Genomic DNA, 14514 nt, shown 5'->3' on the forward strand with positions numbered 1-14514 from the left:
CCCTGCAGAGTGGGCCTGACAAGTGGTACTGCTCCAAAGTTCATTAATAATGTGAAATAAATCACCCATTTGGGGAATGCTGGAAACAGATGACACCTAACTTGTACTTTTTGCCACTTCAGCACAAATCAGGTTTTTGTCAAGGACATTGGGAGCAACACCACTCTTCAGCTACCCATGTTCAGGGAGAGCATTTATTCAAAGACGCTTTCAAGACACTTTCCTAAAGGTTTGCTCATCCACTGAAACTACTAAGGATGTGTGGAGCTCATTTGACATTTTAAAAAAATACTACAAGTCACTTAATGCTGCTTACAGCAAGTACTGTTAACTAGGTGGTTTATGAACTAGGCCTTGGCCATTGTTCTTTCCAAGAATCACAGGGCTGGGGTGCTGTGTGGTTTCCGGGCTGTATGGCCGTGTTCTAGCAGCATTCTCTCCTGACGTTTCGCCTGCATCTGTGGCTGGCATCTTCAGGGGATCTGATAGTAGGAATGGAAAGCAAGTGGAGTATATATACTGTGAGGTCAAAAGGTGAGGCCCTCTGAATAGAGTAGCCTGGTATGTGAGTCACAAAGAAGTCAGTTGTGGGGAGAGTTTCCATTCCTACTATCAGATCCTCTGAAGATGCCAGCCACAGATGCAGGCGAAACGTCAGGAGAGAATGCTGCTAGAACACGGCCATACAGCCCGGAAACCACACAGCACCCCAGTGATTTCGGCCGTGAAAGCCTTCAACAATACAAATCACAGGGCTGTTGTTTTGGTTTCAACTAAACCAGGGGTAGGGAACCTGCGGCTCTCCAGATGTTCAGGAACTACAATTCCCATCAGCCTCTGTCAGCATGGCCAATTGGCCATGCTGGTAGGGGCTGATGGGAATTGTAGTTCCTGAACATCTGGAGAGCCGCAGGTTCCCTACCCCTGAACTAAACTCACAGCAGCCCAGTTCTATGCTGGTTTCTTATCCCATGGCAGAAGCTTATGCCAGTTGGATCCACCGCAGTACCGTTCCCTTCAGCTGGATGGCCCAGGCTAGCCTGGTCTTGTCAGATCTAGGAAGCTGAGAAAGGTCAGCCCTGGACAGTATTTGGATGGGAAACTTTTCATGTGGGAGATGGCCTATGTAGTCTTGAGAACAATTATAATTCCAGGAGAACCCCAAGTTCCACCTGGAGGCTGGAAATCCTTATTGTCACTAATGTGATGTAAAGACAGCTCAGAATCACCCACCGGCTGCGGTTGCCTCTGGGGATGCGGGGGGGTGGATCCAAAGTGACTGCCTCCGCCCAACTGAGGGCTGAGGCCAAGCCCAGGCCATGTTGGGCCAGGGCTGACGTCACACACAGGGGAGGGCTGAAGGAACCTTTAAAGGGGACAGCCCTCCTTTATGCTGGCCATGTGCTCTGGCCAGCCGACGAATTGCCCACCCATCTCTCCCAGGGTTTTGTTATGGTAACGCGTGTCTCTTGTCATAGCCCTTTGGCGGTGGCGCATGGGTATTGATCTGGAAGTGCCAACGGCGGCAAGAGGCTACCGCCCTGCCGAACCAGCAAACAGGGAACACCTCTGGCCAGGAGCGTCCGCCCGGCAGAGCCCGCAGCTGAGTGAAGCCCAACACGGGGCATCCCCCCGCCCCCCGTGTGAGCTTAGCTAAGAAGCAGATAGGCCAGATCAAGACCCATGCTATGCCTCACGCTTCTGTTTTGTTTGGTTGATAAAGTGGCTATGGCCAAATGTTTATCCCAGCAAAGAGTCCGGTGTGGTTATTGTGGAAGGATCCACCCAGGCGGTTCCCCCTTCAGAAGGCAACCTGTGTCTGGACAGTTCTGTTGAATGAATACTATTCCAATGGGGCAAGGGCCGGTGAATTCCCTCAATCTGGAAAATCGGATATCAGGAAGAATGGTCCACAGCTCCCTTCAGGAATGTTTAGATGAAGGAGGTTTAGGTCATGTAACCTCCCTGCCACACCCCACCAGCAGTCAGAAGTCAAGACCAGAAATAGGTTTATTACCTCAGTAAGAGCTAGAGTTGTCAGCACTGCGGTAGGCAATGCCAGGAGATTTTGAGGGTGGTCTTGAAAGGGACAATGTGACGTCACTTCAATGTGATGTTTGTCAAATTTCTCTCAAACTCTGCAGCAAAGACCACAGTGACATGAGGAAGTTTCAAGAGTATCACTATGGAGAATATCTGGCTAATTTTCTCTTCAGTTTCCTGAGGGTGGGGATTGGGGCCGAGGAGGGAACAAATGACAATCCTTGTGAGAGCTGAGCCTAAACCTCAGAATATTTTGGATGGCACCAGCCACCATTAGAGATGCCAGCCTTCAGATGGAATCTGGGGATACCCCAGAATTAAAGCTTATCTCTAGGCTACAGAGGAGAAGGAGAAGAAGGAGAAGGAGAAGGAGAAGGAGAAGGAGAAGGAGAAGGAGAAGGAGAAGGAGAAGGAGAAGGAGAAGGAGAAGGAGAAGGAGAAGGAGAAGGAGAAGGAGAAGGAGAAGGAGAAGGAGAAGGAGAAGGAGAAGAATAATTTTGGATTTATACCCTGCCTTTCTCTCCTGTCAGGAGACTCAAGGTGACTTACAAACTCCTTTCCCTTCCTTTCCCCACAACAAACACCTTGTGAGGTATGTGGGGCTGAGAGAGTTACAAAGAACTGTGACCAACCCCAGGTCACCCAGCAGGCTTCATGTGTAGGAATGGGAAAACAAATCCAGTCCACCAGATAAGATTCCACTGCTCGTGTTGAGGAGTGGGGAATCAAACCCAGTTCTCCTGATTAGTCTCTACCTGCCTTTAACCACTACACCACACTAGCTCTCAGATCTGTTCCCCTAGAGAAAATGAATACTTTGGAGGGTGGAATCTTTGGAAATGCACCCCACTGAGGTCCCTGGCCCTTTCCCCACTTACCTTAAGCCGCGCGCTACTCTCCTCAAGTAGCGCGGGGTTCCCCGGCACTCCCCACTACAGGGGCGGTGACAACGCAGCCACCCCGACGCTGCCGCTCTCGCGCCCCCTCAGCACGTGGCATCCCTGGCGCTCCTCAAAACGGCGCCTTTTGATGACCCCATGCAGAGCGCGGGGTCGTGGGGACGCCTAGGCGCGCGCCAGAGATGATGTGCGCTGAGAGTAGCGCGCAGCAAAGGGCAGCAAAGGTAAGTGGGGAAACGCCCCCTGTTCTCCAAATCTCCAGGACCTTCCCAACCTGGAGGTGGCAGCCTTATCCCCATCCTCCACCAGTGACCAAGGGGACCTGACCTATCCCTAGACACAACTGATCAAAAAGACCCAATATAGCAGCCACATGCAGAAACCCATAGCAGATATTTCTGGCCTCTCGTTTAACCTTAACTATTTCACAAGGTTTAAAGTATTGATCTTGTGATTTTGGCGCTTAAGCTTTCCTTTGCCGTTTCCCCCCCAAAACAATAATTAGGGATATGGCCTGTTGCGGCTGTCATGAGCCCTGCAGCAGTCTTTCAGGTGGGCTCATTTCATTGGCTCATCCTTCTTTGCTCTATCGATTACTCGTGTTAACATCTCTACTCCAGATTGTGGAGACTTGATGAGGACAGGTAGCAAGCAAACACTGCAGTGCGGAGTCAGCTGTTTGCTTGCAGATTTGAAAGGCAAAGTGTTCCAGGAAGGTGCATTGAATGTTCAGCCAAGTGCATAATCTTTGTCACTATATCATATACTGGGCTGAACTATCCTATGTGCCTCGCCACAAACAAGGCTTGTGAGAATTTCTTCTGTGTACAATGGAACAAAATCAAGAATGAAGACTGACACAAATGTTTAAAAGAATAAACAAAAATAAATACCCTAAATTTAAAGGTTGCTTTTTAATTGGTTTGTTTTTCAAATAAATTTTGCTAGCTGGCAAGAGCAAAAAAAAGCCATGGGTTGCTTAGAAAATGTTCCATATCTGCTCATTATTTGAAAAAGATTTTTTTTAATTCCCCACTCCTCCATCTGAATGGCAGAGGCTTATCTGGTGAACCAGATGTGTTTCTGCACTCCTACGTTCCTGCTGGGTGACCTTGGGCTAGTCACAGTTCTTCAGAACTCTCACAGCCCCTCATCAGGTGTCTGTTGTTGGGAGAGGAAGGGAAAAGGTTTGTAAGCCACCTTGAGTCTCCTAACAGGAGAGAAAGGGGGATATAAATCCAAACTCCTCCTCCTCCTCCTCCTCCTCCTCCTACTACTACTACTACTACTACTACTACTACTAGTAGTAGTAGTAGTAGTAGTAGTAGTAGTAGTAGTAGTAGTAGGGAGCAGCAGTGGTGTAGTGGCTAAGAGCAGTGGCTAAGAGCAGGTGTACTCTGGTGTACTCTGATCTGGAGGAACTGGGTTTGATTCCCAGCTCTGCCGCTTGAGTTGTGGAGGCTTATCTGGGGAATTCAGATTAGCCTGTGCACTCCCACACATGCCAGCTGGGTGACCTTGGGCTAGTCACAGCTTCTCGGAGCTCTCTCAGCCCCACCTACCTCACAGGGTGTTTGTTGTGAAGGGCAAGGAGATTGTAAGCTCCTTTGAGTCTCCTACTGGAGAGAAAGGGGGGATATAAATCCAAACTCTTCTTCTTCTACTACTACTTCTACTTCTACTTCTACTTCTACTTCTACTACTACTACTACTACTACTACTACTACTACTACTACTACTACTACCTGGGGGTTTGCAACTTGGGCACCACAGCCAGAACTCTGGACTTACACCACCATGGACTTGGGCACCACAGCCAGAACTCTGGACTTACACCACCATGGACTTGGGCATCACAGCCAGAACTCTGGACTTACACCACCTGAAGGACTTTCAGGAGCCGGGGAGGTTTTTTGTTCTTTCTGGCTCCCTGTGCTACCTGAAAGTCCTCTGGAGGCAGGAGGGCAGTGCCATCCCCGGCTGCTTCAGGCTTTGGATTCTGCTGCCCGTCTCCCAGATCTCAGTCAAGGGCTCTAACCGCTACACCGTGCTAGCTGAATGGGATTCAAAAACTACATTAGCCAAGCCCAAAATGGTTTAATTAGGATTGTTCCCATTTTACTTTCATTTTGAGTTTCCCCTCAGTTTCAAAAGTAGGTAACCATGCGGGTGAATAGTTCAGGAAACGCAAGTCCCTTTTGGATCAGGCAACTAGCCACATTTATTTTCCCTTTTTGTCCATTCCCTGCAGGCAAACAGTTGTGATTGGGAATCCTTTGTCCAAAATGCATGAGAGAGACTGTTCGTGGGGATGGGGAAGCAAGAAATCACCTCAGAATTGTCCAAATGCATGTGGGCATTTGTTGAAAGGCAGGATATAAATATTTCAAATAAAAATAAACAAACCATTTCTGTGTTAGGTTCAATAGTGTTGAGCCGGTTCTGGGATACCAAATTTCTTTCATGGCCACTGAATAACGATCAGCCGGTTTATTACTGCTACGGTCATGGCTGCTGCTACCACCTTCAAATATTTTATTTTAATCATCTATGACCATCATAGTTAAACCTGAGGTCATTTTTTTACAGCAGTTCCTTTTCTCAGTATAATTAAGGAAAGTTAACTTTTCACATATCCCAGCCGAGTAAGGCTGTCTGACAATACTTTGCTGCCTTAAAACCAAACGGACATATCCATCCTTTGTGTGTATACAATAGACCTGTTGTCTAGTTGTACAGATGATTAGCTCTTTTGAGGAAGATGTCGGGTGTCATAGGTCATCCAATAGCTGATTCTGCTTAAGTGACCATAAATATTTCCTTCCATTTGTTTTCAATTGCCAAAGGCCACTAACGGATGGCTTCTTCTCGCTGAATGATAGGTGTTTTGATTCGTTCCGCAGAGAACGAGATGGGAAATTGGACTGTGCTTTGAGCTGATACCAAAAGAATCATTCGCCGTCACCCTGCAAGAGGGAATTATCTCATAATAACAAAAGAGTCTTGTGGCATTTTTTAAGGCTAATGAATTTGCTGTGGCACCAGCTTTTGTGAGTTAGTGCCCACTTCATCAATGCATGGAGTGTTACTTTCAGTTGGTATATAGATCCACAAATTACAAGCAGCAGAAGGGGAAGAAACTCAAGTTATAAGAGAAGCTGGAAGTCTCAACGGTAAAGCAAGATCCACTGAAAAGACCATAGGTCGAATCCCCACTACCGTCTTAGCCAGGTTTCAGAACACAAACTAACCAGGTTTGAGGGACGACCTCCCCGGTCGAATCCCCACTACCGTCTTAGCCAGGTTTCAGAACACAAACGACCTCAAACCTGGTTAGTTTGTGTTCTGAAACCTGGCTAAGATGGTAGTGGGGATTCGACCAGGGAGGTCGTCCCTCAAACCTGGTTAGTTTGTGTTCTGAAACCTGGCTAAGACGGTAGTGGGGATTTGACCGTAGGTCAAATATGATCCAAATCAGAGTAGGTATGGTATAGGCCGCTCATAACTATTGAGAAAATAACAAACGTGTCAGGCAGCGCAATCCAGAGGGGGGCCCCAAATCTCCCTATGGAGGCAGCACAGGGTTACACCAATGAATTTGCCCTCCCTGGGACATTTATACTGGCAGAGGGACAAAATGACCGACACCTAGCTGCGTCGGCATGGTGGGGGCATTCCAAGGGCATTCCAGGGGTGCAGAGCCCTCCCGGCTCCCCTGCGTGGGCAGGATCCCCGGCAGAGATATGTCATGATTTTCAGAGCATATCTCTATTCTCTCCTATGGGGGATTCAAGGTGAGAGGATTTGTTTGTTTTAAAACTTTTTCAGACTTCCTGTGGTTTGGGAAAGCCCTTTGGAGCAAGGCGGAGCAGCGCCAAAATGGCACCATCCCCAAATTCCTAACAGCTCTGGATTCACCTGTAAATCATTTCTTTCTTTTTTTTTTCAGTCTTGTTAAGCTTAACACCTAAAACAGCAGGTGAAGGTGGGTGGGTTTTTTTTTTTTTGCATTATTGCAGAAAACATTATTAATGAGGCAGAAATGAAAAAATTGGCTAATATAATTAAATAATATGAACAAAGCTAAGTGGTTAATAGCTTTTGCGAACAACGGCCTCCATTAATATTGTGTCTGAGTTTCAAAACCCCGCTGAAAATAATGACTTTTAATTTGAGAGCTATATGTTACTAAAATCTCACATCCTGCATGGTAATAAAAATCGTAGTGCCACGCTGGAGTAATGTCATTGTGGGCATATTTTTTATAGAAAAGTTATATATTCATGTTCTAAAAATAGATTGTTATTGTTATTTGTTATTGTTAGCTGGCTTGACAAGGAAAGGGCGGGGTACACACTGAATAAAATATATTGTGATTTTATTGCTGCCTCTGTGTTGATTTTTGGCTCTTGTTTTATTGTTTACAATTTATTTACCATTTTGGCTCTGTTTTATGACATAAATATTGCCTCTATGGGGTTTGTACATATTTGTGTTTTGATTGATCCGTGCTTTGATGCATTGCACATTTAAAGGCAACATGTATGGCTATAAATAGGGTTAAATAAATACCTGGAGGTGGTGGATCCTGCTACCTCTCTGATGAGTTTAGGTTTCCTAATGGAATGTTTTGTGGTTTATGGGAGGAGTTGGGGAAGAAAAGCAGACCTCCTGCACCACACACATAAGGCAGTCCAAATTAAACAGATGAGATGCCCAGCAACACTATGGGCCTTTCCCCACTTACCTTCTGCTGCGCGCTACTCTCCCCAAATAGCGCGGGGTCCTGCGCCACTCCCCACTACAGGGGCGGCGACTCCGTGCACGTCATTCCTGGTGCTCTTCAAAACGGCGCCTTTTGATGACCCCATGCAGAGCGCAGGGTCGTGGGGAAGCCCGGACGCGCGCCAGAAATGTCGCGTGCTGAGAGTAGCGGGCAGCAAAGGGGAAACGACCAAAGTGGGGAAACGGCCTTTGTCTCCAAACCACAACTACTGACACAGTAGTTGTGGCATGGAGACATAGGCCGTTTCTGCACAGGTGGAAGAAGTGGCTGGCGGTTCCGAAACATGGAGCCGCCTCCGATTTCTCCCTGTGAAGCTCTGAACGGAGGAAGGGACATGCCCACGCTGCCCTCCGACCCCCAGGAGTCAGAGGGCAGTGTGAACATTTCCATTCCGCTCTCCGGAGCTTTGCAGGGAGAAAAGGTAGGTAAACAAAACAACACAAAAGCACCTAAAAGCGGTGCCCTCACACCGGTGTGCTTCGCACAGCACCGGTAGGAAGACGCCGCTTTCCAAAAGACTTGCTCATTGAGTGTGTCAAGAAAGTAGTGTTTTCCCGCTGTTTGGGGGGGGCAGCCGTGTTTTTACCATCCCTGAGGTGCTGTGGTTGGCCCATGTGAAAACGGCCCTAGTGATAGTCAGGGGCGTACTGTCCAGGGGGACATATGGGGTCAAATGTCCCCGGGCTGCAGCCATTTAGTCGTGTGGGGGCAGAAAATTCCCCCCACGGCCACTCATACGGGGGGGGGGGGGTTTGCTGGAAAACTAGATTGAGTTTCAGCCTGTCACTTAGTTTTCAAAGGCACCATCCTTTTTTAAAAAAAGGTGCAGGAAAGGAGACCAGGACATCCATCTTTTAGATTCCCCTCTTTTTTTTCTCAGCAAATATTATTGTACTGCTTATATTTGGTAAAACTTATTGGGGGAAAAAACTACCCTCTTGTAGACTCAGGAAAAACTGATAAAGACTCTGAATCTGGTACCGTGCTTTGGAGCTCCACAAGCTGTTCTGCGGAAGTTTTCATTTAATCAAACATTGCTATCATCTCCAAAAGCCACAACTGCAGCTGAGACCCTGCAAGAAACAGACTCTCTGGGGGTTTCTGCACTGATGTTGTGTACTCCAGTGGAAACATCAGAAATGTATCTGGGTTGTTTGCCAAGGAACCGTACCTGAAGTCTTCTCACAGTAAGAGGCAGGCGCAAACAGCAGGGAATGAAATGACAAAAGAAGAGGCACGCACTGGAGTAAATACCACGAGGGAATTCCTAGCTGATCCGAATAAATTAAAAACACCCGCTTTGTGTTAATGAAAAATAAGTAGGAGACCATGAAATGACAGGGCAGAGCAGAGAAGTGGAAAAGTGATTGCTACAATGCTGTAGAAAGGAAGGGGGAAATGGAGGCTAGCCTTACCCCCATAGCATAACCATACCATGGACGTCCACCTGACTGAAACTGCTTTAATAGGTCATTCCACCTGCCGCAGGAAAAAAAAACTCAGCATCCAAATGAAACTACAGTTCCCAGGATTCTTTCCGCACTACAGAAGGGAGCTAAGGTCGACTCGGTTCCCTTCAGTGGGGGGCGATTCCAGGCTGTCCGCACAGCAACTTACTTGGCCCCCTGGAACCGAGCTAAGTGGACGGGATTATCTTGGTGCCTGTTGCGTTCCTCGATCGTGATTGGAGCTTGTGTTACCATGGGAAACGGGAGTTCTTTTTTTAAACAGTTTTTACAGTTTACAGTTTACAGTTACATGCCCGCCACGACTCTCCCGTTCTGTGCATGCCACAAAAGCAGCTCCTGATTGGTTGAACGGATGAGATGTCGTTTCGATGTGTCCGCACTTCGAAGCTTCGAAGCGGTATCGACCTTGTTCCAGCAGAAAGGTGCAGTTCATAACTGCTATAGGGATGTCGCAGTTCTGAGGGGGGGGGGCTGAGACAAAACAACATTGAGCTCAGTTGCAGTGCGGATACACTGAGGTGAACCTAGATAGAAACCAGTACACCTCTGTCAGTGTGGAAAGCCCCCATGACAGCTAAATTGGTATAGAATCAATAACTGCTTGATGTGTACATACTCCTTTTGTGGCCTACAACACTGACCTACAGACCAGCGGAATAAATTCCTGTACATGAATTTTCATCTCTAATAATGTTCTAGTCTTTGTTGACAGGGGAAAAATAGTCAGAGAACACACACATTTTGTAGCTGCTGTTCTGTATATCCTTAAGCAGTGGTGGGATTCAGCCGGTTCGCACCATTTCGGCAGAACCGGTAGTTAAAAATGGTGCTTGTAAACAATCAGTTGTTAAATTATTTGAATCCCACCATTGTCCTTAAGGAACCACAAGTTCAGGAAACCCTGCCCGAGCTCACACATTCTTCTATTAGGGCAAAGCATAGGAACGGTGGAATGAATTGAGATCCTCAAATGACCCAGATAGAGAAGCGGGCAAAATTAGCCTCAGGATAAGCACTGATAAGTCAAAGATCGTGTATGTTAGCTCCACAGCCCGAGCACAGGGAATCATCATTGGATCACAGCAGCTAGAGAAAGTGGAGAAGTTCACCTACTTGGGCAATGTGATCTCCCAGAATGGAGATGCAGAGGCAGATGTCATAAGAACATAAGAACATAAGAACTAGCCTGCTGGATCAGACCAGAGTCCATCTAGTCCAGCACTCTGCTACTCGCAGTGGCCCACCAGGTGCCTTTGGGAGCTCACGTGCAGGATGTGAAAGCAATGGCCTGCTGCTGCTGCTGCTGCTCCCGAGCACCTGGTCTGCTAAGGCATTTGCAATCTGAGATCAAGGAGGATCAAGATTGGTAGCCATAGATCGACTTCTCCTCCATCAATCTGTCCAAGCCCTTTTTAAAGCTATCCAGGTTAGTTGCCATCACCACCTCCTGTGGCAGCACATTCCAAACACCAATCACACGTTGCGTGAAGAAGTGTTTCCTTTTATTAGTCCTAATTCTTCCCCCCAGCATTTTCAATGAATGCCCCCTGGTTCTAGTATTGTGAGAAATTGTGAGATTGTCAGGTGCCGCCCTGGGAAGGCTGCAGCTGTTTTTCAGAGAATGAACAAGATCTGGTGCTCACCAACCATTGCCCTAAAGGCCACACTCTGTCTATTCACTTCCATTGTGATCCCGACAGCCATTTACGCTAGTGAGACCCGGAAGGCATCCACAGCAGGCTCAACGTCTTCCAACAGAAGTGCCTACACTGAATCCTGAAGATCTGATATTATGACCACATCACTAACAAAGAGGTGCTCCGAAGGAGCGGCATGTGCAAACTCCATACCATCATTGCACGCAGAAGACTTTGACTGGCTGGCCACGTCCTTCACATGGAGAATGGTCGTATCCCCAAAATACCAATGAGGTAGATACGTCCCGATGCCAAAAGACAGTGAGGACGCCCTCGAAACACCTGGAGGAGAACAACACCTGAAGGCATTGAATATTGCACAGGAAGAGGTTGAAACACTCGCACAAGACCGGAAATGCTGGAGAGCTCTTGTTGCCCGATATGCTACTTAGCATGATGAATTTGATGATGAAGATGACGATGACGATGAGTAAGTCCTATTGCCAAAATGGATTTGGTTTTAATGACACTTTATTCATAACACATTTTTGTTCATTTATCACATGTACCCCTTAAGTATTCATTCTATTATTAGTTTTTTTGTCAACCTTCTCAGTTACCAAAGTGGGGATTCAAACCTACTTCTCCCAGATCCTAGTCTGGCATTTTAGCCACTATATCACACTGGCTTTTCACTGGCTCTTACTTATCTGCAAGCCAACTGGCTAAAATTAAAACAAAGTACGGCAAGTGCGAAAGAGTCTCACATGCTGACACACACCTTTGACTCCCATGAAAAGCCCCTATAACAGTGATGGCGAACCTATGGCACGGGTGCCAGAGGTGGCACTTGGAGCCCTCTCTGTGGGCACGCGCACACAGGGTTAGTTATATGGGTGTGGGAAACCCCCCCCCCCCAACACACACACACATATCTAGGCTGGCCTGGGCACTGAGCACGACGTGCACGCACTGCGGTGAGCAGGGAGGACTTGGCTGGCGGGCCTGGTGCCTGTGCTCCGGGTGGTTGCTGCCCAAGGGGGGCGAGTGGTGCAGAGGAGGCAGAGATGCTTGAGAGGCACAGAGCGGTGCGCACGGGACTTGCTGGAGGCTAGAGCAGGCTGGCTCCTGCTCAAGCGGGTGGAGCGGAGGAAGAGGGAGCCAACCGTTTTTTTCTAAACTAAAACCTCAGTATTCAGGTTAAATTGCTGGGTTGGCACTTTGCGATAAATAAGTGGGGTTTGGGTTGCAGTTTGGACACTCGGTCTCTAAAAGGTTTGCCATCACTGCCCTATAACATGCCAGTATCTGTCTAGTTCTTGCTTTCAGGAATCAGTTCATATCAATGTGCTGAAAATCGATGTATTGCGCAACCAGTATACATGTGGTCACCAGCTTTGTAGCTTTATATGCGGAAGTGCTGTAAAGCTAACCTGGGCATGAGGCGGAGCAGACTCCTGTTTTTGTAAGCAGCATAATCCACCGGCATATGCCTGCTTCACATCATGGGCCCTCCTGGGATTCCGTTTGTGTACATTCAGGAGTGTGGGGAGGGAAGAGAGAGAAGCTTCTTGCATTTCTGACATATCAACCAGCAGTCACTTGGCTGGGCTATCAAAGCCATCCTGGCAGATACCCAGGATGAGGTATCCAAGACCCACCACAGCCATTGCCTGTACAAATGAACAGGCGCTGCTGAGCCGCAGCACGGAGGCTGAGGGGGGGGGGGAAATCCCATGGAGATGGGGCTAGGCCAGAGCTATAAAGAATCTGCTTTTCTTAGCAGGTGCTTTAAGTTCCAACATCTGCTGGCTGTTTAAATCAAAGCAGCTGCAACGACCATTTACGTAAATGAATGACGTTAATGTGTAAATACACTTTTCAGGGTCCCCCTCCCCATTACTATTCTTGGCACAGATCGAGGATAGAGGGCTCAACTTTTTGAACAGTTACATGCATGTGTGAAGGTGGGGAGTTAACAATTGAGGTTTGTTTTTGGCCTGGTTTACAGTTCAATCCGAAACAAAGTTAATTGGTTGCCAACCCCAGGTAGGGTCAGGAGATCTCCCAGCATTACAATTGTTAATGTAATTATTTTTAATTTTCTCAGCATACAAAAGAAAAAAAGCTTACGTACTTTCACACCACCACCACATCAATAGAAAACAAAAATATGAAATACATGGGGGAAAAAACCACACACACACAATATTAAAACATGACTCATACAATAACTAGGCTCAACCAATTATAGCTGACTAAACTACACACCATAACACCAAATAATGACTTCCTGTTATCTCATTGGAGAATCATAGGGCCTTTCCCCACTTAAGCCCCGCACTACTTTCTTCAAGTAGAGCGGGGTCCTTGGGCACTCCCCACCACAGGGGCAGCCACAGCAAAGCCGCCCCGACGCTGCCGCAGTCGCACCCCCTCAGCGCATGGCATCCCTGGCGCTGGAGAAAACAGTGCCTGTTGATGACCCCGTGCTCTGCGTGGGGACGCCCGAGCGCGCACCAGGGATGCCGCGCACTGAGAGCAGCGCGCAGCATAGGGGGGATCGCTTCGAGAGGGGAAAGGCCCATAATCTAATCTAGGTTCGTGCATCTGTTTAAAATGAAACAATTTATCAGTCACACGCTGTAGCATTTCTACTACTCTATTTCAATCTGCTGTTTTCTTTTCAAATCCTGCAATTATTTCTCTTCTACCATATTCCTTCAATAGACAGTCCGTAAAGGATTTCTAGTTTCCTGCAAACTTCTCTGTATTACTATCCTTTAATAAAGTTGTTAATTTTGCTATTTCTGAGCATGGTGACTTTCTGCATCCAAACTTCCTTTGCTGGGGTTTTGTTCCTCTCTCCATTTCTGCACATACAATGTCCTTGCAGCAGCAAACAAACACGTAAAAAGCAATTCGTATTGATTTGGGGTGTCATCTCCCATTAATCCCAATAGAAAAACTTGAGGGTTTTTTCACCATTGTTATTTTCAGTATCTTTTGTATTTCTTTGAGTATCATGTCACCAAAGGATTTAGCCTCTACAGAACTACCACATATGGAAAAAAATCTCTTATGTTTTTGGCATGTCTAACATCTTTATACATTTTGCCAGTTTTTTTGCATCGAATACCAGCATTATTTATTTGTTTGTTTGTTTATTCAATATAAATAATTAAAACAAATTAAATAGAATATTAAAAGAACGCTTGTCTAACAGTTAGAGCCAAAGGCATAGATTAGTCCTTCTCACCATTCACCTTATACACCTTTTACACCTTCCCCGCTTCCCCACTCCCCCGCCCCCGGAGATCGAAAGATGGGACTACATCGACTTTGCAGCCAAACAACCTGGCTAATATGGAGAGTATTATGTTCCCTCATTATTCAGATACCCTAATAAGAGAAGACAGAATTTAACAGATTGGCCCTCTTATGAATCAGCCACGCAGGTGAGTCAAGGAGGAATGTGCCAGATTCCTAGGGAGATTCCGCACTCACTAACTCAACCTAGGTTCGACCTAGGTCCCACATCTGGCGAGTTCCACGCGGGTCTGTTCCTGCTCAGCTCCATCCCGCCATTAAATTTCCAACTCCACCAGGGAGGTACAGTTTTTTTGGCGAACTCAGGTTGAAGCTGGTAAAGTGGGGAATCTCCTTCACCTCGATTCACC

This window comes from Sphaerodactylus townsendi, linkage group LG10, assembly GCF_021028975.2.
Source record: "Sphaerodactylus townsendi isolate TG3544 linkage group LG10, MPM_Stown_v2.3, whole genome shotgun sequence".
NCBI lineage: Eukaryota > Metazoa > Chordata > Lepidosauria > Squamata > Sphaerodactylidae > Sphaerodactylus > Sphaerodactylus townsendi.